The 25,443-nt window shown below is 41.1% G+C and overlaps 1 pseudogene across 1 annotated transcript in view; it reads left to right on the top strand.

Annotated features, from left to right (window-relative positions):
* The first annotated feature begins 1,314 nt into the window (after positions 1 to 1,314).
* LOC143673855 (retinoic acid receptor gamma pseudogene) overlaps positions 1,315 to 25,443 on the top strand; it is a 44,714-nt pseudogene continuing 20,585 nt past the window's right edge. The window contains exons 1-2 of the transcript XR_013170744.1: positions 1,315 to 1,457; positions 3,027 to 3,136. The product of XR_013170744.1 is annotated as a retinoic acid receptor gamma pseudogene (transcript). The remainder of the gene's footprint in view (positions 1,458 to 3,026; positions 3,137 to 25,443) is intronic.

The raw sequence follows: 25,443 nt of genomic DNA, 5'->3' as shown, positions 1-25,443 counted from the left end.
AAGCTAAATAAAAGTTTATTACATAGAGGATGATTTGTGCCAAATTTTGGGGATGATAAATACATTATTCAGAGAAATTTATGGAAAATTTTCCTAGGACTGGGACCAATTTATATAAAAAATTCTAGTAACTATAACTTCCCTTTAAATAGCAACCATAAACACTATATGCATATAAGAAATCAAACTTTTAATTGTGAGAATTATTTTCTATTCACTTGTCTCCAAGCATTTATGTTGCAGGAAAATGAGATGATTATAGCAGCAAGAAAAAGAAGAGGTATTTGGATGTCAGTGCGGATGTCAAGATCCTAGCAATTCTCTCCAGAAACACAAGTCCTGATCCATTTGGCAAAAGAATATCTGAAAAGGACCAAGAGACTAATTGGAGTCATAATTACAGCTGTCATTGGAATCATTGGAATTATCACAGTGGCTGCGGTCACTGGAACTGCATTAAGTTTGGGGCTGTTTATACTTTTTCTCTTCCTCCTTGGCTGTGTTAAACAACAAATAATCAAAGTCAGAGAGCTTGACTGGTAGCCAGTGATGGGTAAGACCCTTCCTTCAGAGTTTAAGGGCAACCTAAGACAGGCACAGTCCCCTTGGCTAGTAAAATAAAAAGGGGGAAATGTAGGAGCCAAAGGGTTAAAACAAGACCTACAGAATTTGTTGGGAGCAGCTGGTGTCCCTGGGTGGGCAAGAAACTGAGGGATTGTTACTTGCTTTGTTTGGAACAGTCTGGGAGGAACAGAATGTTCATTTACCCCCAAATGGTTATGTTAAGTATGAAGAAAGTTAAGTACTTTGTTTCCTAAGGAAAAGCAGGCATGCCTTTTGTTACCCTGCAGTATATAAGCAGGATCTGGTTCAGAATAAAGTTGTCTGTTGTTTGCTAAAGTTAACCTTCAGACCCCCTGATCCCATCTGTTTGTCTCTTTCTTTCAGTCTCTCTCTCTTTCTCATCATTCCTTAATATCCTTCGAGCTCCATTTCATAGGAAGCAACAGGGAGGGGGCTGAGTCCTGACCTAGTCTGCTGGAAACTGCCAGGTCCCTGGGCCAGTCCCTGCCTCTCTGGGCCTCATTTTCTAATTCCACACTGAGGGGTTAGATGTGCTCACTGCGGCCAGAGTGCCAGGCTCCCTCACCCGCAGTGGATTGGTGAGGTTTAAGGGTACACACAGGACTTTCTCCCCTAGCGCGGGACACAGTGAACCCGGTGCAGGGTGGTGGGACACTGCCCACGTGGACCAGAGGACAGTGAGGTCATGGGACACGCCCCCAACCTGCGCATGCGCACTGCACCAACGGCCCTGCCCCACACGTGCCAACGGATTCCCTGCCCCCCACAGCCTGGTGTGTGTCCTCCTCTCTCTGAGTCCATGGAATATGACAAGGGCAGCCGGGAAGGACACCAGGGGCTGGAGCTGGCGTGCATGGGAGCTTGAGATGCAGGTGGGGGCTCTGCGGACCTGCAGGGATCAGTGGCCCAGGAGGCCAGGAAGAGGCAGGTCAGGGCCCTCCCCTCCCCTGCACCTCTCCCCATAGCAGCTGTGTAAGGGAGGGAAGAGCCCCAGGGGAGGAGAGAAGCCCCTGTAGTGTTCTCGGTTGGGGCACACTTTCTAAGGCCGGGGAGCCTCTCCCACCCCAATGCTGTTGCCCATTTTGCAGAGGGGCCACGGGCTCCAGCCCTCAGGGCCCCCAGGTCTGGGAAATTGAGTGCAGCCTGAAGGTGGGACCCAAAGTCCCTCTTATGTGCCATCCCTGGACATGTGCTGAACCTTAGGGGCTCATCTTGGGCTGGAGTTCTGAATCCCAGTGGCCCTCCTGAGCCCAGACCCCTCAGGCTCTCACCTGCCTGGCTTTGATCCCTGCACCTACCTTTCCATAGAGGAAACTAAGGCACTGGTAGGGCCCATATTAAGTTTTCTGTTATGAGGCTCTGATGGTGCTGAGCAGGGTTTCTGAAGCCCAAATCCTGTGCTTTGCACAGGAACCCTGAGGATGGGTCCCTGAGCCCAGCTTTGAGGGTTAGACAATGTGGATGGGACAATACTGGGACAAGTATGGGGGGGTGCACTGAGCTGGAGGCTCTGAGCAAAGAGAGGATACCCTGGAACATTTCTGATACTCCAGGTGTGGGGGTGTGAAACCTGCCTGTGGGGTCTTTACTAGTAGGGTGCACACAGGATAGGAGGATATGGGCATCAGGCCACCAACTGCATGTCCAGCCAATTTCATTCCAGGAGGAACAGATAGAATTAGAAAGAGGAAACTGCTGCCACTCTGGGATCTTGTGGTTGGGTGGAAACAAAAACTCAGCCCACCCAGGGAGTGATCCCTGAGCACCTACCCCTGCATGGAGCCAGACTAGCCTCCACCTCGTGGCAAACAGGGCCTGGAGGTAGAAGCTATTAATTGCTATATTACAGGTGAGGAAACTGAGGCTCAAATCACAGCCAGGCAACCAAAGCAAGAACCCAAACCTCTATGGGCATCTCCTTCCCTCCCTGAAGCTTCTCTGATGATGACAGTGATTGAAGAGGGCTTTTCTGAGGTTCTGTGAGCAGGGGGGAGGGGCTGCAGTCACACCCACAAGCTGTTGTGCAAGTGGCATATTCATGCTTTGTCTTAAATATGGACTCGCACATGTGATGCTACCCCAGAACCTTCCTTCTCTCCCTGGGGAGCATCTGAGGATCCCTGTTGCCTGTGAGGGTTACCTCTCCCAATTAGGTGTGAGCTCAGAGCCCAGCCTAACCCACAGCATGTCAGCATCACATGTGGGTGCTATGTACATGGAAGGAGGTTTCAGGGAGGCATCAACAGGGGAATCGACTTTTTAGGACCAACGGCCACATCTGCAAAGTCCTCCCGTTTGCCACCTCCCACACGTAGATCCCAACATTAAACAAAATGACACAAAAACTGGTAAGGTGTGAGCCAGTCATGCTTGACACGGCCTGTTGATGGGGTGAGGTGGCAGGGAGCAGACCTCACACCAGGTCCTTCTATCACCTCCAGGGACCTTGTAGGACAAGGACTCCAAAGAGTGATGCCTGCAACCTTCCATCACCAAGGACAATGAGGACTGCATGAACCACCATACTGGATCCCTCTGGGCAAAAGGCAAGGTCATGCTCATCCCCCATTCCCTTCTACACCCCTGCTCCCTAAAGGAACTGCACCAATAGCCAGAATCCCAGACCCTGCCCTGTTGATGGCATGTGGAGGATCCAAAGATGAACTATCTAAAGTCAGCACAGGGGCAGGGATGAGGTGCAGGAGGGGCATTCTCATGGTGTTCCCCAAGTCTGTTGCATGGCAGACCTTGGTGCACCTCATTCAGGTCATACAAGCACACCCTCTGCCTGGGGGCTTGCGGGTCTGTTCACACAAACTATGATCCCACAAGGGGACAATCTCATGATCTCCTGTTCCCAAAGCAACTCTGAGAGTTCTACAAAATGTATGCTCTGCAAAATGTATGACAGCTCATACAAAATTTCCAGAATGTTATCCCTGGAGCAACAAATCTGAAATTGAATAGTGACATGCTCAAGACTCTGATGTCTGGAGAAATTAGAAAAAGAAGGGAAGAGAGAGAAAAGCTGAAACTCTGAGAGAGCTAGTGCTAAAGGTGGTTCTAAAGCTGCTTTGGAATTCACAGTTGATGCTGGAGATGCTCGTAGCTCTGGAGTTGGTGCTATGGCCACCCTCTCTATGAATCAGGCACTGAAGCTGGTTCTGACTCTGCTGTTTCTGGTTCCTATCTGTCACTGACTATATCTGTGGAATTGGTGCAAGAACTGGCCTGTGGCATGGCTTAATCATTTGAGTTGATGTTGCCTTTATCTTGGGAGTTAGCACCTAAGAAGGCTTTACCTTGGCAGCTGCTGTCACAGCTGTAGTTGGTTCTACCTCGAACTTGGTGCTGACATGAGCTCAGGATTTGTTGCCTAAAGCATGAGAATTGGTGCTCTCTCTGGATCTGGACTAATGGCTGGTGCTAGAGATGGTACTATAGCTGCAACTGATGCATTGCAGCTGGGTCTAGCACTGGATTTGGTGGTTGACCTGATTCAGAAACTTGTTCTCTGTCTGCATATGTGCTCAGATTGTTTTGGAGCTGGTTGTAATCAGAAGTTGGCATTGTGTCTAACACTGGAACTAGCCTTGAGCTGGAACTGGAAATGAGTCAAGTTTTGTATCTGGTGTGAGAGCAGGTCTGGTTCTATCATAGGTGACTCATGATCAGTGTTCTGAACACATCTTCCCTTCTTCAGGGACCCTGACCCATATCAGTTTTCCTCTTTCCTCTACCCCTCCCAACAGACATCTGGGCTCCACAATGGCAGGGAGGGTCAGGATTGGCTCAGCTCATTGAACAGCACTTGCAACAGCAGGTGCTCCTTAATAACTGCTCACTGGGGGCTGCTCACAGCAGTCTTCTCACGGCACTCATTGCACCTGAAATTGAAGCTCATGCGTCAAGTGCTACCTTATCTTTGCATGCCTCTGAGGGCCTGCTCCCTCTAACACTGTCCTCCTGGCACCAGAAGAGTGAGATGGGGTCCTGTTTTGGGGGAAGTAATGTTCTGGATGTGACAGTGAGGATGGTTGCCTAGATTGTAATGTACACAAGATGCTGATATGCACACTTCAATAAGGTGTTAAAATACAGTATTTAATTTAAAGTGTATCCTAAGACTAAATGTAACCACACATTATATGAAATATAATTATGGATGTAGTGATGAGAAAGAAAACTACCTTCACTGGAGAGGGTTAGGAAGGGTCTCTTCTTCAGCTCCTGACTACAGCAGGGTTGGTGTGGCTTCAGTTGGAGGAAGGGCTTGCAGAAGCTTGTCTGCTCCCTCTTCCTGGGATGCAGATGGACTACTGAACAAGCTCACTGCATGGGGGTGGGGGGTGGGGGCAGCTGGTGTTTATTCTGCTTCAGTGTGTGACCCTGGTCTTGTCATGGGTTCCAGCTCTGGAGCAGGCTCAAAGTGCATGGGTGATGATAGTGTTGGCACCAGCACCAGAGCTTGTGGAAAATCTGGTGGGGTGTCTACCTCTAAAGGTATTGCTTTCTTTTATGCTGATGTGTGAGCAGGACATAGAGCTGGCAGTGCAGCTGATGCTGGAGCTGCAAGAGGAAGAGTTTATTCACCTACATAATGGCACTCCCAGGGACCTCTCCAAAGTCAGAAAATAGCCCACTGCCCCTGAGATGCCCAAACCCAAGATTCCCAGTCCAGGAGTCCTTCCCAGACAAATGTCCAGCAGATAACTGGCTTGAGGTCCCTCTTTGCATCTGGCCCAAACCAGCCCTGGAGGTTCCTCCCTGGGTGCTCCCCCATATCCTCTCCAAAGGCTCAAAGGCACCCACCACAGTCCTTTTACCCCCTGACACTGCCTCCTTTGACTCCAGAGGCTCAAGTTGAGTATGAAAAAGGAGGGCCAGCAGTGGAGATCTGAGCCCAGAATGCTCATTTTCCTTTTTACTATCAGTGCCTTGAGCCAGGAGAGCCCAGTGACTGAAAGAAGTTCTTCATGGGGTGGCCTAGCCAGACACCTGGGATGGAGCAGATGGTGCTGGAGGGGGAACGTGGACAACAGACCACAGGCCTGGCCTTTATGCCCACCTCAACCCCTCCCTGAGTCCTGCCAGTGTCTATCTTGATCACAGACCAGGGGCCTGGTGAAGATGTCCAGTCATAAGGGCACACAATCAATCATCTGAACAGATCTCCCCTTCTTCAGAGAACCCTCACATATGTATGTCTGACTCCCCTGACCCATCCCCTTAGAAATCTTGGCACCAGCAAGGCAGGGAGGGACTATGTCTTCTCTACTCATTGCAGTGCATTTGTGACAGTCAGTGCTACCTAAATAACTGGGTGATTGGGGACCTTCCACCCAGGCCTTCCCAGGGCCCCCATTGCACCTCAACCTGAAGCTTATGCACTAAGTCCTGAGTTAGTTATGAGGGCCTGTAAGGGTTTAGTCCCTCTGAAACTGTCCAACTCGCAGCAGGGAATCAGCTTGATCTCCCATGCTGGCAGCTAAACACCCTACACTGAGGATCTAGGGAGAGAGGGGAGCAGGATGCTCACCACATCTCCCAACTGGGAACATGGATCTTTAGTTGGAGATGAGAAAGGGGGCCACCTTGAACCACAATGGCTTGAAGGAGGGATGGTGGGAATCATCATCAGCGAGCAAACCAGGTTTATGACCTGCTTCTCCCACCTACTACCCCTCCCTCCATTTTTCACACTCAACTTCAGAGAAAGGTACCCCACATTCTTCACCCATGGACCACTCACATTTTCAGTTGGTCCAGGGTTGGCCATACTCTTCAGAGGCTAGAAAGCCACATCCACACCTAGAGATACCATGAGGGTATCAAATTTGATGTGCTGTGCACCCTCCCTGCTCCTAAGTTCTCGGGTCACTGTCTGACACCTCAATGGAAGGGAAGCCCAGGGAAATGGAAATTCTTTCTACTTTAGTCCCCCAAATATAATAAAACTAGAAATATCCTGCATATAAGAGGCACCCATGATCAATTGCTTTAAAGAGATCTAACATCAAGTTGGGCCCACCAGCCCCCAGGGATCCCTGCCCTGATCATACCTCAGATGGGGATTCCAGGAAGGTATTTCCAACCATCTTCACAAATTGGAATATAGGTGAGTCCAGGGCCACTGGTAGGTGAGGGCAGAGTCAGATGCTGCTCCAGCGGGGGAGAGGAAAAGAATAATTTGGACCACCTCCAGCCCCTCTAGTAGTTGGTCACCCAGGGCCAGGATGGGTCAATTCTTCAAATAGTTCATCTCCTTTGATCCTCACCATAGCCCTGTGATGTGTGTCCTTTCACCCCCGGATCTCAAAGGATAAGCCTGAGACTCAGAGGAGTAAAGTGGCATCCAAAGACACATGGCCCTGGCTGGCAAGCTCAAGTGTGAAGGAGGGCAGGGGACTGACCTGGTGACCAGCTGGACCATGACCCTTGGTGTGGGATTCCATGCAGTATGTTCCCCTGGAAGTTTGAAGTGATGGAACACTCCCCGGTGGTTTGAGCAGATACCAGGCATGGCCCTAGCTCTTCCTGTCCCCTGGGCCTGAGGATAGTCTGCATGCAGGTCATCTCCACGTTCCCAGAAGACTCCTCTTTACACTGGTGTGGGTTTGGGGTGGGGAAAATGCAGTCACTGGCTCGACCAGGACCACCAGGTGGTAAGGAGCTCAGAACTGGAAATCCAAAGACCTCAGTGACTGAGATAGGAGGTGCGATATAGGTGTCTCTAGCAGAAGAAAGTCTCAGCTTCTTGAAAGAAATTGTGGTGGGGCAGTGACAATATTAGTGCACTCAGGTTATTTGGTTACCTGAGTGATAATAACACCTCCCTTATAAATAGCCTGTCATAAGGGCAGTAAACCCTGAGACAGAACCCAAACCTCCAACAGCTGCACCTTCCTCCCTGAAGGTTGTCTAGGGTTTACAGTGACTGAAAAGGACTTTACTGAAGTTCAGTGAGCAGGACTCCCAAGGAGGTGAGAGAGTGCAGCCATGTCCACAAGTAGTGAATGCAAGACAGGTGAGAGTGTCTGTTTTAAATGTTAAACCAACCATGTAATGTCATACTAGCAGCTATGTGCTGTACCTGTGGAGCATAGGAAGAGCCCCTTTGCCTGTCAGGGTGACCCCTCCTAATCAAGGTGTGAGCCCAGCACCCAGACTGGCCCACCCCAGCTCTGGATGCAATAGTGCTGATGGAACTTCAACAGTGTAATGTATGCATGATGCTGATATGGACAATTCAATACAGCATTAAAACATTTAATTTAGTGAGAATGTTCAAATTAATAATAAAATCACTGATACCATGAAGCATTATAATGTAACTTGCAAAAAAAAAATAAGGACCCTTATCAGAGTGGGGAACATCAGGTCCTGTTCTGTAGCTCTTTGCTGGTGTAGGGGACTTGCTGCATCACTTGGAGCTCCCACTACCTGTGAGATGCCCAAGTCCCTGATTGCCAGTTCAGGAGTCCTTCCCAGGGAGAGGTTCAGCAGATAAATCTTCTGACCTCCCACTTTGCTCCTAGCCCAACACCATCCCTGGGTGCTCCTCCGTGGGTGCTCCCCCGTATCCTCCCTTCAGGCTCAAAGGAACCCACCAGTTTTTTTACCCTCTGGCACAGCCTCCTCTGCTATCCTGGAACACATGGTGAGGACTGGCAGGATTACAGGTGAAGAGGAGCAGGGCACTGACCTGGTGACCAGGACCAGCTGCACCAGGAGCTGTGGTTGCAGTACACCCTGGCTCATGTTCCCCTGGAAGGTCATACAGTATCTATCCTTTTGTGTCTGGCTTATTTCACTCAGCGTTAGGTCCTCAAGGTTCATCCATCTTGTCATGTGCTTCAGGATGTCATTTAGTGTTACAATTGCATAAAATTCCATCTTATGTATGTAACCCATTTTGTTAATCCACTCATCTGTTGATGGGCATTTGGATTGTTTCCATTCTTTGGCAGTTGTGAATAATGCTGCTATGAACATCAGCATGCAAATATATGTTTGTATCACTGTTTCCACTCTTCTGAATATATACTCTATCATAGGCAACTCGGTATCTAGTTTCCTGAGGAACCACCAAACTGTCTTCCCTAGTGGCTGCAACATTATACATTCTCACCGCAGTGCATAAGTGTGTCAGTTTCCCCACATTCTCTCCAATGTTTCTAGTTTCCTGTCTGTTTAAAGGAAAGCATTTTTATAGATGTGAGGTGGTATCTCATTGTAGACTTAATCTGAATTTTGCATATATGTAATGAAAATGAGCATCTCTTCATGCATGTTTGACCATCTGTGTTTACTCTTCAGAATAATGCCTATTCAAATCTGTAGCCCATTTCATAATTGGGTTGTGTGTTCTTTCATTGTTGAGCTGTATGATTTCCTTATGTATATAGGGTATCAAACCTTTGTCCAGTGTGTGATTTCCAAATATTTTCTGCCATTGAGTTGGCTGCCTCTTCACCTTTTTTTTATTAATTAAAGAAAAAAAAAGAAATTAACCCAACATTTAGAAATCATTCCATTCTACATATGCAATCAGTAATTCTTAACATCATCACATAGATGCATGATCATCATTTCTTAGTACATTTGCATCGATTTAGGAAAAGAACTAGCAAAACAACAGAAAAAGATATAGAATGTTAATATAGAGTAAAAAATAAAAAAAATAATAATAGTAAAAAAAAGAAAAGCAAAAAGCAAAAAAAAAAAAGACAAACAAACAGACAGACAAAAAAAAAAAACAAACCTATAGCTCAGATGCAGCTTCATTCAGTGTTTTAACATGATTACTTTACAATTAGGTATTATTGTGCTGTCCATTTTTGAGTTTTTGTATCTAGTCCCGTTGCACAGTCTGTATCCCTTCAGCTCCAATTACCCATTATCTTACCCTGTTTCTAACTCCTGCTGGACTCTGTTACCAATGACATATTCCAAGTTTATTCTCGAGTGTCGATTCACATCATTGGGACCATACAGTATTTGTCTTTTAGTTTTTGGCTAGACTCACTCAGCATAATGTTCTCTAGGTCCATCCATGTTATTACATGCTTCATAAGTTTATTCTGTCTTAAAGCTGCATAATATTCCATCGTATGTATATACCACAGTTTGTTTAGCCACTCGTCTGTTGATGGACATTTTGGCTGTTTCCATCTCTTTGCAATTGTAAATAACTCTGCTGTAAACATTGGTGTGCAAATGTCCATTTGTGTCTTTGCCCTTAAGTCCTTTGAGTAGATTCCCAGCAATGGTATTGCTGGGTCGTATGGCAATTCTATATTCAGCTTTTTGAGGAACCGCCAAACTGCCTTCCACAGTGGTTGCAACATTTGACATTCCCACCAACAGTGGATAAGTGTGCCTCTTTCTCTGCATCCTCTCCAGCACTTGTCATTTTCTGTTTTGTTGATAATGGCCATTCTTGTGGGTGTGAGATGATATCTCATTGTGGTTTTGATTTGCATTTCTCTAATGGCCAGGGACATTGAGCATCTCTTCATGTGCCTTTTGGCCATTTGTATTTCCTCTTCTGATAGGTGTCTGTTCAAGTCTTTTTCCCATTTTGTAATTGGGTTGGCTGTCTTTTTGTTGTTGAATTGGACAATCTCTTTATAAATTCTGGATACTAGACCTTTATCTGATATGTCATTTCCAAATATTGTCTCCCATTGTGTAGGCTGTCTTTCTACTTTCTTGATAAAGTTCTTTGATGCACAAAAGTGTTTAATTTTGAGGAGCTCCCATTTATTTATTTCCTTCTTCAGTGCTCTTGCTTTAGGTTTAAGGTCCATAAAGCCTCTTCACCTTTTTGATGAAGTCTTTTGAGGTGCAGAAGCACTTGATTTTGAGGAGTTCCCATTTATCTATTTTCTGTCATTGCTTGTGCTTTGGGTGTAATGTATAGTATAACATATATACAAAGCAAAGAAATAAAATAATGATAGTTTTCAAAGCACTCTTCAACAAGTAGTTACAGGACAGATTCCAGAGTTTGTCATGGGCTGCCATATGATCCTCTCATATTTTTACTTCTAGCTGCTCCAGAATATATGAGGCTAGAGGGCCTAAACATTTTCTTTATCAACACAATCAACTTTTTTTCCTTCTTTTTCTTTGTGAAAAATAAAATATATATATGTTATAGGACCAGTTGCACCAGTTGCTGTGGTTGTGGTATGCCCTGGCTCATGTTCCCCTGGAAGGTCACACAGTATCTATCCTATTGTGTCTGGCTTACATTATATATATATATATATAATATGTTTCAAAGCACAGCACCAAAATTAGTGTAGAACATATTTCAGACTTTGACATGGGTTACAATGTCACAATTTTATATTTTTACTTCTAGCTGCTCTGAAATACTGGAGACTAAAAGGGACATCAATTTAATGATTCAGCATTCATATTCATTTGTTAAATCCTATCTTCTCTGCATAACTCTCCCATCACTTTTGATCTTTCCAAACCCCTCATTAGAGGTCTTTGGGCTATGGCAATTCTAGATTTTTCATAAAGGAAGAGTCTGTCACTAATATAGGGAAGGGAGATGGAACTATCTGATATTCTGGAGAGTCTGGGCTAAGTTTCAGGACTTATCTAGACCAAGGGCCCATCTGGAGGTTGTAGGTTTCTGGAAAGTTACTCTAGTGCATGGAACCCTTGTGAAACCTCATATATTCCTCGAGGTGTCCTTTAGGATTGTCTGGAATGGTTCTGGTTGGGGGTTGGCAGATTATGATAGGTAGCAAGGTCCAATTGAACCTTATGTAAGAGCAACCTCCAGAATAGCTTCTTGATTGTACTTGATCTCTTTCTGCCACTGATACTTTATTAATTACACTTCTTTTCCTCCTTTTTGTCAAGATGGAATTGTTTATCCCACAGTGCCAGGTCTGGATCCATCCCTGGGAATTGTCTCCCATGTCACCAAGGAGACTTTCACCCCTGGATGTCATGTCCCACATAGGAGGAAGGGCAATGATTTCACTTGCAGTGCTGGACTTAGAGAGACTGAGGCCACATCTCAGTAGCAAAAGAGATCCTCCAGAAACAACTCTTGGGCATGCCTGTAGGTAGTCTAAGCTTCTCCACTACCTATATGAGCTTTACAAGAGTACACCTCATGATTGAGAGCATGGCCTACTGATCTGGGTGTTTGATACAGTATCAGTGGTTTCCCTGATGGTAAGGTTAAATAGTTCTCTATTTTTCTCTCATCCCTCACTTGACTTTTCTTTTTTCTTGTTTGAGCAGGCACCAGGAATTGAACTTGGGTCACCAGCATTGCAAGCAAGAACTTTGCTTCCTGAGCCACTGTGGCCCACCCTGCTAATACTTTTTTTTTGTAATTTTGAGGAGTTCCCATTTCTTTCTTCCTTCAATGTTCATGCTTTGGGTGTAAGGTCTAGGAAACTGCCTCTTATTATATGATTTATAAGATATTTCCCAACATTTTCTTCTGAAAGTTTTATGTCTTAGATCTAATGTTTAGGTCTTTGATCCATTTTGAGTTAATTTTTTATAGGGTGTGAGATATGGATCCTTTTCCATTCAATTGCATGTGGGCATCCAGTTCTCTAGGAACCATTTGTTGAAGAGACTCTTCTGTCCCAGGTGAGTTGGCTTGACTGCTTTATTAAAGTCAATTATCCATAGATAAGAGGGTCTATATCTGAATACTCTATTCGATTTTTCTGTCAGTACATGCTGTTTTGAGCACTATAGCTTCATAATATGCCATGAAGTCAAATAGCATGAGATCTGCAACTTCATTTTTCATTCTTAGGATATTTTTAGCTATTTTGAGTATACTACCCTTCCAGATAAATTTGGTTATTGGTTTTTCTATTTCTGAAAATTATGCTCTTGGGATTTTAATTGGTATGGCATTGAATCTGTAAATGAATTTAGGTAGAATTGACATCTTAACTATATTTAGTCTCCCAATCCATGAACAAGGTACGCCAATACTTTTTTGATTCTTTGCTTAATATGTTCAAGGATGTATCAGGCATTACAATAATCTATACAGTATTAAAAAAACATCTTTCTTATTCTGTGCTCCCTGTGTTTCAATTGTTCAAATGAGCTAAACACATGGGTTGAATTAGATTAAGCATTACAGAAAATTTCCATTCCAGACCAAATAAATCTTTCTTCCATTGGTCTCAAAGAGTACTTGTGGTTCTAAAATATACACACTGTCTTCCTTTCCCCTTTGTTTGTGAATTACTTTAACCCCAATCTGCTCTGCTTCATTCTTATCTCTAAATGTGAGGTTATATATATATATAACTGCCTCTCAAAATACAGAAATAATAATCAGCATTCCGGACTTAATGTGTCGTCTCTAAATTCTTACAATCTAGGCCCCTGTTTTCTTATAAGCATTTTCTAAAGGTGCCCGTACCATTCTTGTTCTTTGGTTCTGGCTTTTTTTGTCTTGCCAAATGTCACACATGTTCATTCACATCGTTGCATGTCTCAAGACCTTGTTCCTTTTTGTAACAGCACAAATTTTGTTAATAAGTATACACCATCATTCATCCATGTATTTCTCCATCAATGCATCCTTCAGCTACCAGTATGCATCAGAAATCATGTAGAGGGCTCAAAGTCCATAGTCTATAAACATTCTCAATTTTAGATAATTTCATTGTTCCCAAGAGAAAGAAAACCAGTAAATATATCCTTGCCAAATAGGAGATCTAAACCTCCTCTAAAACCTTGTCCCTCTCCCCATTATTTATGTCTGCTGTTGCTGTGGTAGTGCAGATGGTTTCCTTTTGAACATAGCTCATAGCACACAATAGCAGTTTTCCCCCTGTGTCCTGGACTTAAACACTCTTTATACAAGAGTCATATCTTTGAAGTAATTTTTGTGAGAACTAATTCATGTTTCTAGTGTTAATCACTGGGACAGGTAGGTCTATAGAATCCCTTTTATCTTGTTCATCTTCCATATGGTAATATACTTATAAATTCATTAGCGAACCTCCTGTCTATTTCCTTATATTCGAGTTCAGTTTCTTTAACTAATGGTTCACCCATCTCTAGCTTCTATTTATCTAAAAATCCCCTATATTCTGTATTATAAACCTCTGATTATACCTTTAAGCTGGTCATTAAAGTGGAATCAGACAATGTCTATCCTTTTGTGTCTGCCTAGCTTCAATCAGCATTATGCCCTCAAGGCTCATCTATCTCATCATGTGCTTCAGGACATCATTTCGTCTTACTGCTGCATAATATCCCATAGTAGGTACATACCACTTTTTGTTGATCCACTCATCTGTTCATGGGAATTTGGTTTGCTTCCATCTTTGGTGATTGTGAATAATGCTGCTATGAGCATTGGTGTGCAGATTCTGTTTGTGTCATTGCTTTCAGCCCTTCGGGGTATATACCAAGTAGTATTATTTCTGGGTCAAATGGCAGCTTGATATTTAATTTCCTAAGGAACCTAACAGTCTTCCATAGTGGATGCACTGTTATACATTCCCACCAGCAGTGCAAAAATGTCCCAGTTACTCCACAGCCTCTCCAACATTTATCATGTCCTGTTTGTTTACTAGCAGTCATTCTTACAGGTGTGAGGTGGTATATTATTGCAGTCTTGATCTGCGTTTCCCTTATAGCCAATGAAAAACATATAATGGCATTGATATCTTTATGCTGTAGGTCATTCTTTAATTCTTATTGTAGTGTTATTCATGGAAACACAAATGTACAAGTGGAAGTGTTAATTGATGTGTATAAATAATTTTTCTACATGGACTGAATTTATTGCTCTATCCTGGTTCTACTAAATTAGGTATCTTGTTCTATTTTATCAGAGCTTTTCAATGAACTTCTCTGGTAAATCATTCTTAACTTTCCTTCTTTCAAAATGTTCATTTATTCTCCCAAGAAAACTAGTTTTGCTCCTAGTTTTTATTCTTAATGCAGCTTTTCATCTTCTTTTCAACATATTTTATTTTTAATGACTGTGAGAACCTAATGGTTTCAACCTGGTCACAGAAACCTTACAAGTATATTTTATACTCATTTATCATAAGTTTCTCATGTATATTTAACTGCTTTCACCCTGCTGCTATCCACACTCCATGCAACAATGAATCAGGCCTATTCAGAAACATATGAAAGCCTTGAGTCCACTGACCTAAGTATCAAAGGTTGAAAAGGTTAAAAGATACGATTCTGGAAATGAAAATTTTACATTAGCTGCATACTCATTATTCATTCTAACTACCATTTCACTAACACAGTTTTTCTCTTCTAGTCTCAAGAAGCCACTGGTGTCTCCTAAATGTTCATTTGCAACAATAACCTTACATTCATATTTTCTCTAGTTATCCTGAATTCCAGCCTTGGAATTCTCTAAAGTCCAAGATTAAGCAATATTGTAAAAAAATGAATCTTAATTCTTCCAATGAATTTAAGCTCCATATATTTTAAAACCTGAAGTTAATTGCTGCCTATGTTCTTTTAACTGTGGATACATAGAGAGAACTCACATATCTAAGCACACACATTTTATGCATATTACCATCAATGAAATCAAGATGCATCTTAAAACTGATGTCCTTTCATCATTGTAAAGTGTGCTGTATTTCCTCTTAGCTGTACCATAAATAATAGTTCACCTTTTAATCAATGACATCTTATATAATGTAAAATAAATCTCATGCAGCTTTACTTAAAATCCTACCATCATTAAAGTAGTCCTGAAAAAAAAGGTCAAAACAAGACCAGTCTTACAAGAAATACTAAAAGGAGTTCTGCTGGCTGAAAAAAAAAACAGGAGAGGGAGTTCTGGAGGAGGGCATAGAATTTAAGAATACCACTAAGGATAATTTAAGGAATACAAAGAGAAAGAGGAAAAAGACCTAAATCTGACAAATAAAATCAAAAGTATAACATGATGGATTCAAGAAATGCCTTTTCAATAATAACTTTGAATGTTAATGGAATAAACTTACCAATTAAAAGATACAGGTTAGCAGAATGAATTCAGAAATATAATTCAAGTACATGCTGCTTACAAGACACACAAGAAAAAAATAGTTTGAAAGTGAAAGGGTTGGAAAAGATATTCCATGCAAGTTGAAGCCAAAAGAAAGCTAAATTGTACTAAAATTGGACAAAATAGGCTCTAAATGTAAAGATACCATAAGGGATAAAGAACAACTCCATTTATTAATAAAAAGACAATTCACAAAGAAGAAATAACAATCTTAAATGTTTAAGCTCCCAATCAAGGAGCTCCAAAGTACATGAGATAGACAATGGCAAAACTGAAGTAAGCGATAGGTGTTTCAACAATAATAGTAGGAGACTTCAATACACCGCTGTCCTCTATAGACAGAACAACCTGACAGAGGATCAACAAGGAATTAGGGAAATTAAACAACATGATAATTGAGGTAGACCTAACAGACACATATAGGTCAATATACCCCCAAACACCAGGATATACATTCTTCTCTAGTGCTCATGGAACAATCTCCAAGATAGATGGTATGCTGGAGCACAAAGCAGGTCTTGATAGATTCAAAAATATTAAAAATATTCAAAACACTTTCTCTCTTCACAATACAATGAAGCTGGATGTCAAAATCACCAAAGAATGAGAACTCTTACAAATATATGGAGATTAAATGACACACTCTTTAACAACCAGTGGGTCAAAGAAGAAATTGCTAGAGAAATCAGTAGCTATCCAGACATGAATGGAAATGTGAATACAGCATACCAGAACTTTTGGAATGTGGTAAAGGCTGTGCTGAAAGGGAAATTTATTGCCTTAAATGCCTATTTTAAAAAACACAAAAGAGGGTGGGCCATGGTGGCTCAGTAGCAGAGTTCTTGCCTGCCATGTGGGAGAACCAGGTTCGATTCACGGTGCCCGCCCATGCAGAAAAGTAAAAAAAAAAAACACGAAAGAGCAAAAGTCGAGGACTTAACTGCTCACCTGGAAGAACTTGACAAAGGACAGTAAACTAACCCCAAAGCAAAAAGAAGAAGAGTAATAACTCAGATTAAAGCAGAGCTAAATGAATGAGAGAAAAAAAAAAACAAAAGAAAGAATAAAAAAAACCAAAAGCTGGTTCTTTGAGAAAATCAATAAAATGATGGGCCACTAGCAAGTCTGGCAAAGAAAACAAGAGAGAGGAAGCAAATTTTAAAAAATCAGAAATGAGGAGGAGGTGCATTAGCTCAGATCATGAAGAAATAAAGGAAATCATAAGATGTTACTATGGAGAACTATATGCCAACAAACTGGAGAACTTAGATGAAATGGATAAATTCCTGGAGATGCGCAAAGAAGCCACATCGACTCAGGAAGAAATAGAAGATCTCAACAAAGCAAATACAATTAAGCAGATTCAGTCAGTCATCAATAATCTTCCTACAAAGAAAAGAACAGGGCCACACCAATCCTGCTCAAACTTTTCAAAAAATTGGGCAAAAAGAAACACTACCTAACTCATCTTATGAAGCTGACATCATTTTAAAACCAAAGCTAGGTAAAGATGTTATAAGAAAGGAAAACTGCAGGACAATCTTCCTACTGAACGTGGTTGTAAAAATTCTCAACAAAATAAAAGCAATTCAAATCCAACAATGCATTAAAAGAATTATACACCATGACCAACTGGCATATACAGTGGAATGGCAAGGATGGTTCAACACAAGAAAATCAATGTAATATAGCACATTAACAAATGGAAAGGGAAAAATCACATGATCATCATGATTGATACTGAAAAAGCATTTGCCAAAATTGACATCCTTTTCTGATAAAGACACTTCAAAAGATTGGAATCAAAAGTAACTTAGTATGATAAAGGACATATATGAAAAACTGTTAGTCAATATCATGCTCAATGGACAGAGATTGAAAGCTTTCCCCCTAAATTCAGGAAAGAGACAAGGATGCCCTCTGAACTCCTGTTATTCAGTATTGCACTAGAAATTCTAGCTAGAACAAACAGGGAGGAAAAAGAAATAAACGGCATCCAAATTGGCAAGTGTGCTGGTTTGAAGGGAAGTATGCCCCCTAAGAAAAGCCATGTTTTAATATAGGTCCCATTTCATAAAGGTAGAATCATCCCTATTCAATGCTGTATATTTGAAACTGTAATGAGATCATCTCCCTGGTTGATGTGGTTTAGTCAAGAGTGGTTGTTAAACTGGATTAAGGGACAACATGTCTCCACCCATTTGGGTGGGTATTGATTGGTTTACTGGAGTCCTATAAAAGAGGAAACATTTTGGAGAAATAGATTCAGAGAGAGTGACACTACGAAGCAGAGAGTCCATCAGCCAGCAATCTTTGGAGATGAAGAAGGAAGATGCCTCCCGGGGAGCTTCATGAAATAGGAAGCCAGGAGAGAAAGCTAGCAGATGACGCCGTGGTCGCCATTTGCCCTTCCAGCTGAGAGAGAAGCCCTGACTGTGTTCGCCATGTGCCTTCTCACTTGAGAGAGAAACCCTGAACTTCATCGGCCATCTTGAACCAAGGTATCTTTTCCCTGGATGCCTGTGACTGGACTATTCTATAGACTTGTTGTAATTGGGACATTTTCTCGGCCTTAGAACTGTAAACTAGCAACTCATTAAATTCCTCTTTTTAAAAGCCATTTCATTTCTGGTATATTGCATTCCAGCAGCTAGCAAACTAGAACAGCAAGGAAGAAGTAAAGCTTTAATTATTTGCAGATAATCTGATAGTATACTTGGAAAATCCTAAGAAATCTACAACAAATTTACTTGAGCTAATAAATTCAGCAAAGTGGTGGGATACAAAATTATGTGCAAATGTCAGTAACATTTCTATACAGAAGCAGTGAGCTAACTGAGGAGTCACTTAAGGAAAAAATTCATTCAAAATAGCAACTAAAAAATCGAGTTCCTTGGAATGACGTTAATCTGGGACACAAAGGATTGTACACGAAAACTACACACTATTGCTAAACGAAATCAAAGAAGATCTAAATAGGTGGATAATCATTCCCTGCTCATGGATAGGAAGGTTAAAATATAGTTAAGATGTCAATTCTATGCAAACTGATCTTTAGATTCAATGCACTACAAATCACCATTCCAATAACCTACTTTGATGACTTGTAAAGCTAGTTACCAAATTCACCTGGAAGGGAAAGAGACCCCAAATAGCTAAAAGCATCTTAAAATAGAAGAACGAAGTGGGAGGGCTACCCTTCCTGATTTTGAAACTTGTAAAAGCCAGAGTGGCCAAAACCGCATGGTACTGCAACAAAGATAGAAGTATTGACCAATGGATTAAAATTGAGATTGCAGAAATAGACCACAACATCTAAAGTTAACTGATTTTTTACAAGGTCCCCAAATCCACTGAACCGGGACAAAATAGTTTTTTCAATAAATGGGCATGAGAGAATTAGATATGAATAGCCAAAAGAATCAAAGAGGACCCTTACCTAAAAAGCCAACACAATGATTAACTCAAAGTGGATCAAACACCAAAATATAAGGATTAGCAAAATAATAATAATAATAAAAGATTTAGCACCAAAAATCTTCCAGAAAAAAATGTAAGAAACATCTTCAAGACCTACTAACAGGCGGTAAATTCCTAAATTTTACACCCAAAGCACAAGCAACGAAAGAAAAAAATAAATAAATTGGAACTCCTCAAAATGACATGCATCTGCACCTCAAAAGATTTTGTCAAAAAGGTGAAGAGGTAGCTAGCTCAATGGGAGAAAACATTTGGAAATCACACATTGCACAAAGGTTTGATGTCCTGTATATAGAAAGAAATTATACAGCTCAGCAACAAAAGAACTGACAACCCAAATACAAAATGGGCTGAAGATATGAGTAGGCACTTTATTGAAAGCAAATACAGATGGCTCAAAAGCACATGAAGAGATGCCAATTTTCATTAGGTATCAGGGAAATACAGATCAAGACTACAATGAGATACCACCACACACCTGTAAGGATGGCTATTAAACAAACAGTCAAGTATGAATGTTGGACAGGATGTGGAGAAATTGGGACACTTCTGCACTACTGGTGGGAATATATAATGCTGCAGCTGCTATGGAAGACAGTCTGATAGTTTCTTATGAACCTCAATATAGAGCTACCCTATGACCCATCAATAACACAACTTGGTATACACCCAGAAAAGCTGAGAGCACTGAAACAGACATTTGGACACCCGTGTTCACTGCAGCATTATTCACAATTGCCAAATGATGGAAACTATCCAAATGCCCATCAACAGAGGAGTGGATCAACAGAATGTGGTATATACATACTATGGGCTATTATGCAGCAGTAAGAGAAAATGATGTCCTGAAGCACATGAGATGGATGAGCCTTGAGGACATAATGCTGAGTGGAATAAGCCAGACACAAAAAGGATAGATACTCTATGACTCCACATTTATGACCATGGCAAAGCTTAAATCAGAGGCTTATAATACAGAATATAGGGGACTAAGAGATACATAGAAGCTAGAAATGGGTGAACGGCCAGCTAATGAGGTTGAAACTCAAATGTAAGGGAATAGGTTGAAGTGAAGGCAGTTCACTAGTGGGCCTAAAACTAGTATTACCATATAAAAGGTGAACATGAATGAAAGGGGTTGTATAGAACTATGTGTCCCACTGATTAACACTACAAATATAAATAAATTCTTGCATGAACTACTGCAAAGGTACGACTCTTGTACAAAGAGTACTTAAGTTCTGGGTAGAGTGGAAAACTGGGATGCCATGGGCCTGTTTAACAAGAAAACGTCCGCAGAACCAAGGCAACACCAGTGGTAACTTCTGGGGGTAGGAACAAGAATTGAGGGGCCAATAGATACCCTATTTGGTGAGGGTACATTTATTGCTTCTCTTGCTCTTGGGAACAATGACATTATCTAAAATTGACAGTGTTAATGGTCTGTGGACTTTGGACATTATACAAGATGCCTAATGAATGCAGATGGCTGGAGGATGCAAGAGTGAGAAGTAGATTGTTGAACACTCGTATACATATGAGCGAATACTGTGCAGCTACAAAAAGGAATAGAGTGTTGATGCATTTAACATTGTAATGGAACTGTGGGACATGCAGTGATGCAAAATAAGCCAGAAACCAAAGAGGAATTATTGTATGTCCTCCTTTAGAAAATGCTTATAAGAAAACAGGGGCCTTGATTGTAAGCTCATATAGTAGTCACAATTAGTCAAGAGTGGCAAATTTTATTTCTGGATTTTGAGAGACTCTTTTGTGTACATATAACCTGGTATTTAAAGATAAGGGCAAATCTGCTCAGGTAGGGCTTAAGATAGTTGAGAACACAGGGGTAAGGAAGACCTTGTCTATATTTTAGGACCTTACCTATGCTTTGAGCTCAAAGGAAAAGTTTTATTTTGCCTGGAAACTAAATTTCCTGTAGCACATAATGTAACAAGCTGTCTGGATAATTCATTTAAACACTCAAAACACAGGGAGTCCAGAATAAGAATGAGGTCCTTTAATCCTGTATACTAAATGTAATGCCTGGATGCCTAGAATATATTAAGCAGATAATCAAAAAGTATTGGTAAAGAACCTTGAGGGTTGTGAGAAAAAAATATGGAACTATTAACTTTTGCCACTTGGGCAACCCCTGAGTGGCAAACATTTGGCACACCAAAATTAATAGACCAAGTCCTCGATGTTGAGACTTGTTCTTGTGTATCTTATGTACATAGCAGAGAAGCTTAGCCTACCTATAAGTATGCCTAAGAGTTACTTCTGGAGGACCTCTTTGTTGCTCAGACATGGCCTTTCTCTCTCTCTCTAAGCCAAACTTTGAAAATGAAATCACTTCCCTACCCCCTATGTGGGACATGACATCCAGGGCAGGGGTGAAATTCTCCCTGGTGCTGTGGGAGACAAACTCCAATGATGAATCTGGCCTTGATACTATGGGATCAACAATGATATCCCGAACAAAAGGGGGAAACGAAATGTAACAAATAAGGTAACAATGGCTGACTGAGTTCAGATATGGTCGAAAGGTTACTCTGGAGGTCACTTTTATGCAAGCTTCAGTTAGGCATTGCTACCTATCATAACTTGTCAAACGACAATCACAACCATCCCACCCCATCGTAAAGAACACCTAGGGCAACAGATAAGATTCTACAAAGGCTCCAGTCACTAGGGTAATTTTCCAGAAACCAACTTGCCCAGGCTGGTCCCTGCACAAGATGTGTCCTGAATGCTAGCAGACCCAGCCTCTCCAAAACATGAGTTAGATCCATCTCCCAAATCCACACTATTGACAACCCATTCCAATATAAAAGAGTTAGAGTGGGAATATCCCAAATACCGTCACAAGAGTGGTAAAAAGATAAAAGGTAATGGTGGAGTTTAACAGAGAAGAGAGGGTTGAATAAATGAGTATCACTGCTGAATCATTATATGGATATTACTTTTAGTCTCCAGTTTCTTACAATAGCTAGAAGTAAAAACCGAAAATTGTAGAATTGTAACCCATACCACACTCTGAAATCTGTTCATACAGCTAGTTTTTGTGATGTGATTTGAGATGTATTGCTTTTACACATATGTTATTTTTCACACACAAAAAAATAGGTGATTGTGATGATAGAAATGTATCTATTCCTTCCATTTCCTATGTTCTGAAACAGCTAGAAGGAGTAGTTGATTGTGATGATACAAATATATATATTCCTTCCCATCTCCTATGTTCTGAAGCAGCTGGAAGGAAAAGTTGAGATGATGGTATGATAGCCAATGGTAAACTCTAGGATGCATCCTGTAAGTTTTTTTTTTAAACTTTTTTATTAATTAAAAAATTAACAAACAAAACATTAAGATATCATTCCGTTCTACATATACAATCAGTAATTCTTAATATCATCACACAGTTGCATATTCATCATTTCTTAGAACATTTGCATCAATTTAGAAAAAGAAATAAAAAGACAACGGAAAAAGAAATAAAAAGACAACGGAAAAAGAAATAAAAAGACAACGGAAAAAGAAATAAAACGATAACAGAGAAAAAAAGATTATACATACCATACCCCTTACCCCTCACTTTCATTTACCACTAGCATTTCAACCTAAATTTATTTTAACATTTGTTCTCCCTATTATTTATTTTTATTCCATATGTTCTACTCTTCTGTTGATATAGTAGCTAAAAGGAGCATCAGACAAAAGGTTTTCGCATTCACAGAATCTCATTGTGAAAGCTATATCATTGTTCAATCATCATCAAGAAACATGGTCACCGGAACACAGCTCCACATTTTCAGGCAGTTCCCTCCAGCCTCTCTGCTATATCTTTAACAACAAGGTGATATCTTCTTAATGCATAAGAATGACCTCCAGGATAACCTCTCGACTCTGTTTGGAATCTCTCAGCCATTGACACTTAGTCTCATTTCACTCTACCCCTTTGGTCGAGAAGGTTCTCTCAATCCCTTGATGTTAATTCTCAGCTCATTCTAGGGTTTTTCTCAGTCCCTTGATGTTGAGTCTCAGCTCATTCCGGGATCTCTGTCCCACGTTGCCAGGAAGGTCCACACCCCCGGGAGTCATGTCCCACGCAGAGAGGGGGAGGGTAGTGAGATTGCTCGTCATGTTGGCTGGAGAGAGAGGCCACATCTGAGCAACAAAAGAGGCTCTCTTGGGGGTGACTCTTAGGCCTAAATTTTAAGTAGACTTGACCTATCCTTTGTGGGGTTAAGTTTCATATGAACAAACCCCAAGACTGGGGGCTCAGCCTATAGCTCTGGTTGTCCACACTACTTGTGAGAATGTCAAGAATTCAACTTGGGGAAGTTGAATTTCTCCCCACTCTCACCATTTCCTGAAGGGGGCTTGCAAATACTTTTCCAGTCACTGATCAAATCACTCTGGGATTCATCGGGGCATCACTCTGGACAAACCAACAAAATCTCATGTCCTACCTGAGATTCCAAGTACTTATGACATTCAATCAAACTATCTACATGAGTTATATTAGGAAATGCTCTAGTCAAAATATAAATTTTGTAACAAACATTTTTTGCTTTAGTCTCACACATAAGGTGACATTTTAAAGTATTAATTATCATCTATTTTCAGCACCCTGCAATAATGACATTCCTTTGTTCTTCCTCATGCAAAAACATTTCTTAAATTTGTACATTGTACATTTCACTATTATTATACACTCTAGGCATTCCTAGATTATACCATGTCTATCTTTACCATCTATCTTTATTTCTGATTTCATTTATGTCCCCAGCCCTCCTCCTGCTATCATTCTCACATGCAGCTTCAATCGGTGTTTTAACATAATTACATTACAGCTATGTAGTATTGTGCTGTCCATTTCTGAGTTTTTATATTCAGTCCTGTTGCACAATCTGTATCCCTTCAGCTCCAATTACCCAATATCTCACCCTATTTCTATCTCGTGATGGTCTCTGTTACCCAGGAAATATTCCAAGTTTATTCACTAATGTCAGTTCATATCAGTGAGACCATACAGTATTTGTCCTTTTGTTTCTGGCTAATCACACTCAGCATAATGTCCTTAAGGTCCATTCATGTTGTTATATACTTCATAACTTTATTCTGTCTTACAGCTGCATAATATTCCATCTTATGTAAATGCCACAGATTGTTTAGTCAACTCTCTGTTGATGGACATTTTGGCTGTTTCCATCTCTTGGTAATTGTTAATAATGCTGCCATAAACATTGGTGTGTAAATGTCCATTTGTGTCCTTGGCCTCGTGTCCTTTGAGTAGAGACAGCATATAGATGGGTCCTGTTTTTTAATCCATTCTGCCAGACTATGTCTTTTGATTGGAGAGTTTAATCCATTAACCTTCAGTGTTATTACTGCATGGGTAGTACTTTCTTCTACTATGTCACCTTCTGGATTTTGTATGTCATATCTAATTTTCCCTCTTTTTACCTTTACTCATAGTCTTCCTTTCTACACTCTTCTCCACACCTCTCTCTTCTGTCTTCATATCTGTCTCTAGTGTTCCCTTTAGCATTTCTTGCAGAGCTGGTCTCTTGGTCCCAAATTCTCTCAGTGACTTTTTTGTCTGAAAATGTTTTAATTTCTCCCTCATTTTTGAAGGACAGTTTTGCTGGATATAGAATTCTTGGTTGGCAGTTTTTCTCTTTTAATAATTTAAATATATTATCCCACTGTCTTCTCGCCTCCATGGTTTCTGCTGAGAGATCTGCACATATTCTTATTGGGCATCCCTTGTATGTGATGGATTGCTTTTCTCTTGCTGCTTTCAAGATCCTCTCTTTCTCTCTGACCTCTGACATTCTGATTGTTAAGTGTCTTGGAGTATGTCTATTTGGATCTATTCTCTTTGGGGTATGCTGCACTTCTTGGATCTATAATTTTAAGTCTTTCATAAGAGTTGGGAAATTTTCAGTGATAATTTCCTCCATTAGTTTTTCTCCTCCTTTTCCCTTCTCTTCTCCTTCTGGGACACCCACAAAACGTATATTCATGTGCTTCATATTATCATTCAATTCCCTGAGTCCCTGCTCATATTTTTCCATTTTCTTTCCTCTGGTTTCTGTTTCTTGTCGGATTTCAGATGTTCCATCCTCCAGTTTAGAAATCCTATGTTCTGTCTCTCGAAATCTACCATTGTAGGTTTCCATTGTTGTTTCATCTCTTCTACCATGCCTTTCACTCCCATAAGTTCTGTGGTTTGTTTTTTCAGACTTTCAATTTCTTCTTTTTGTTCATTTCTTGCCTTCTTTATATCCTCCCTCAATTCACTGGTTTGGATTTTGATG

The sequence above is a fragment of the Tamandua tetradactyla genome, chromosome 2 (assembly GCF_023851605.1).
Source record: "Tamandua tetradactyla isolate mTamTet1 chromosome 2, mTamTet1.pri, whole genome shotgun sequence".
NCBI classification, from domain to species: Eukaryota; Metazoa; Chordata; class Mammalia; order Pilosa; family Myrmecophagidae; genus Tamandua; species Tamandua tetradactyla.
Note: the sequence above shows the minus strand (reverse complement) of the source record. Positions and strands in the feature narration are given on the sequence as shown.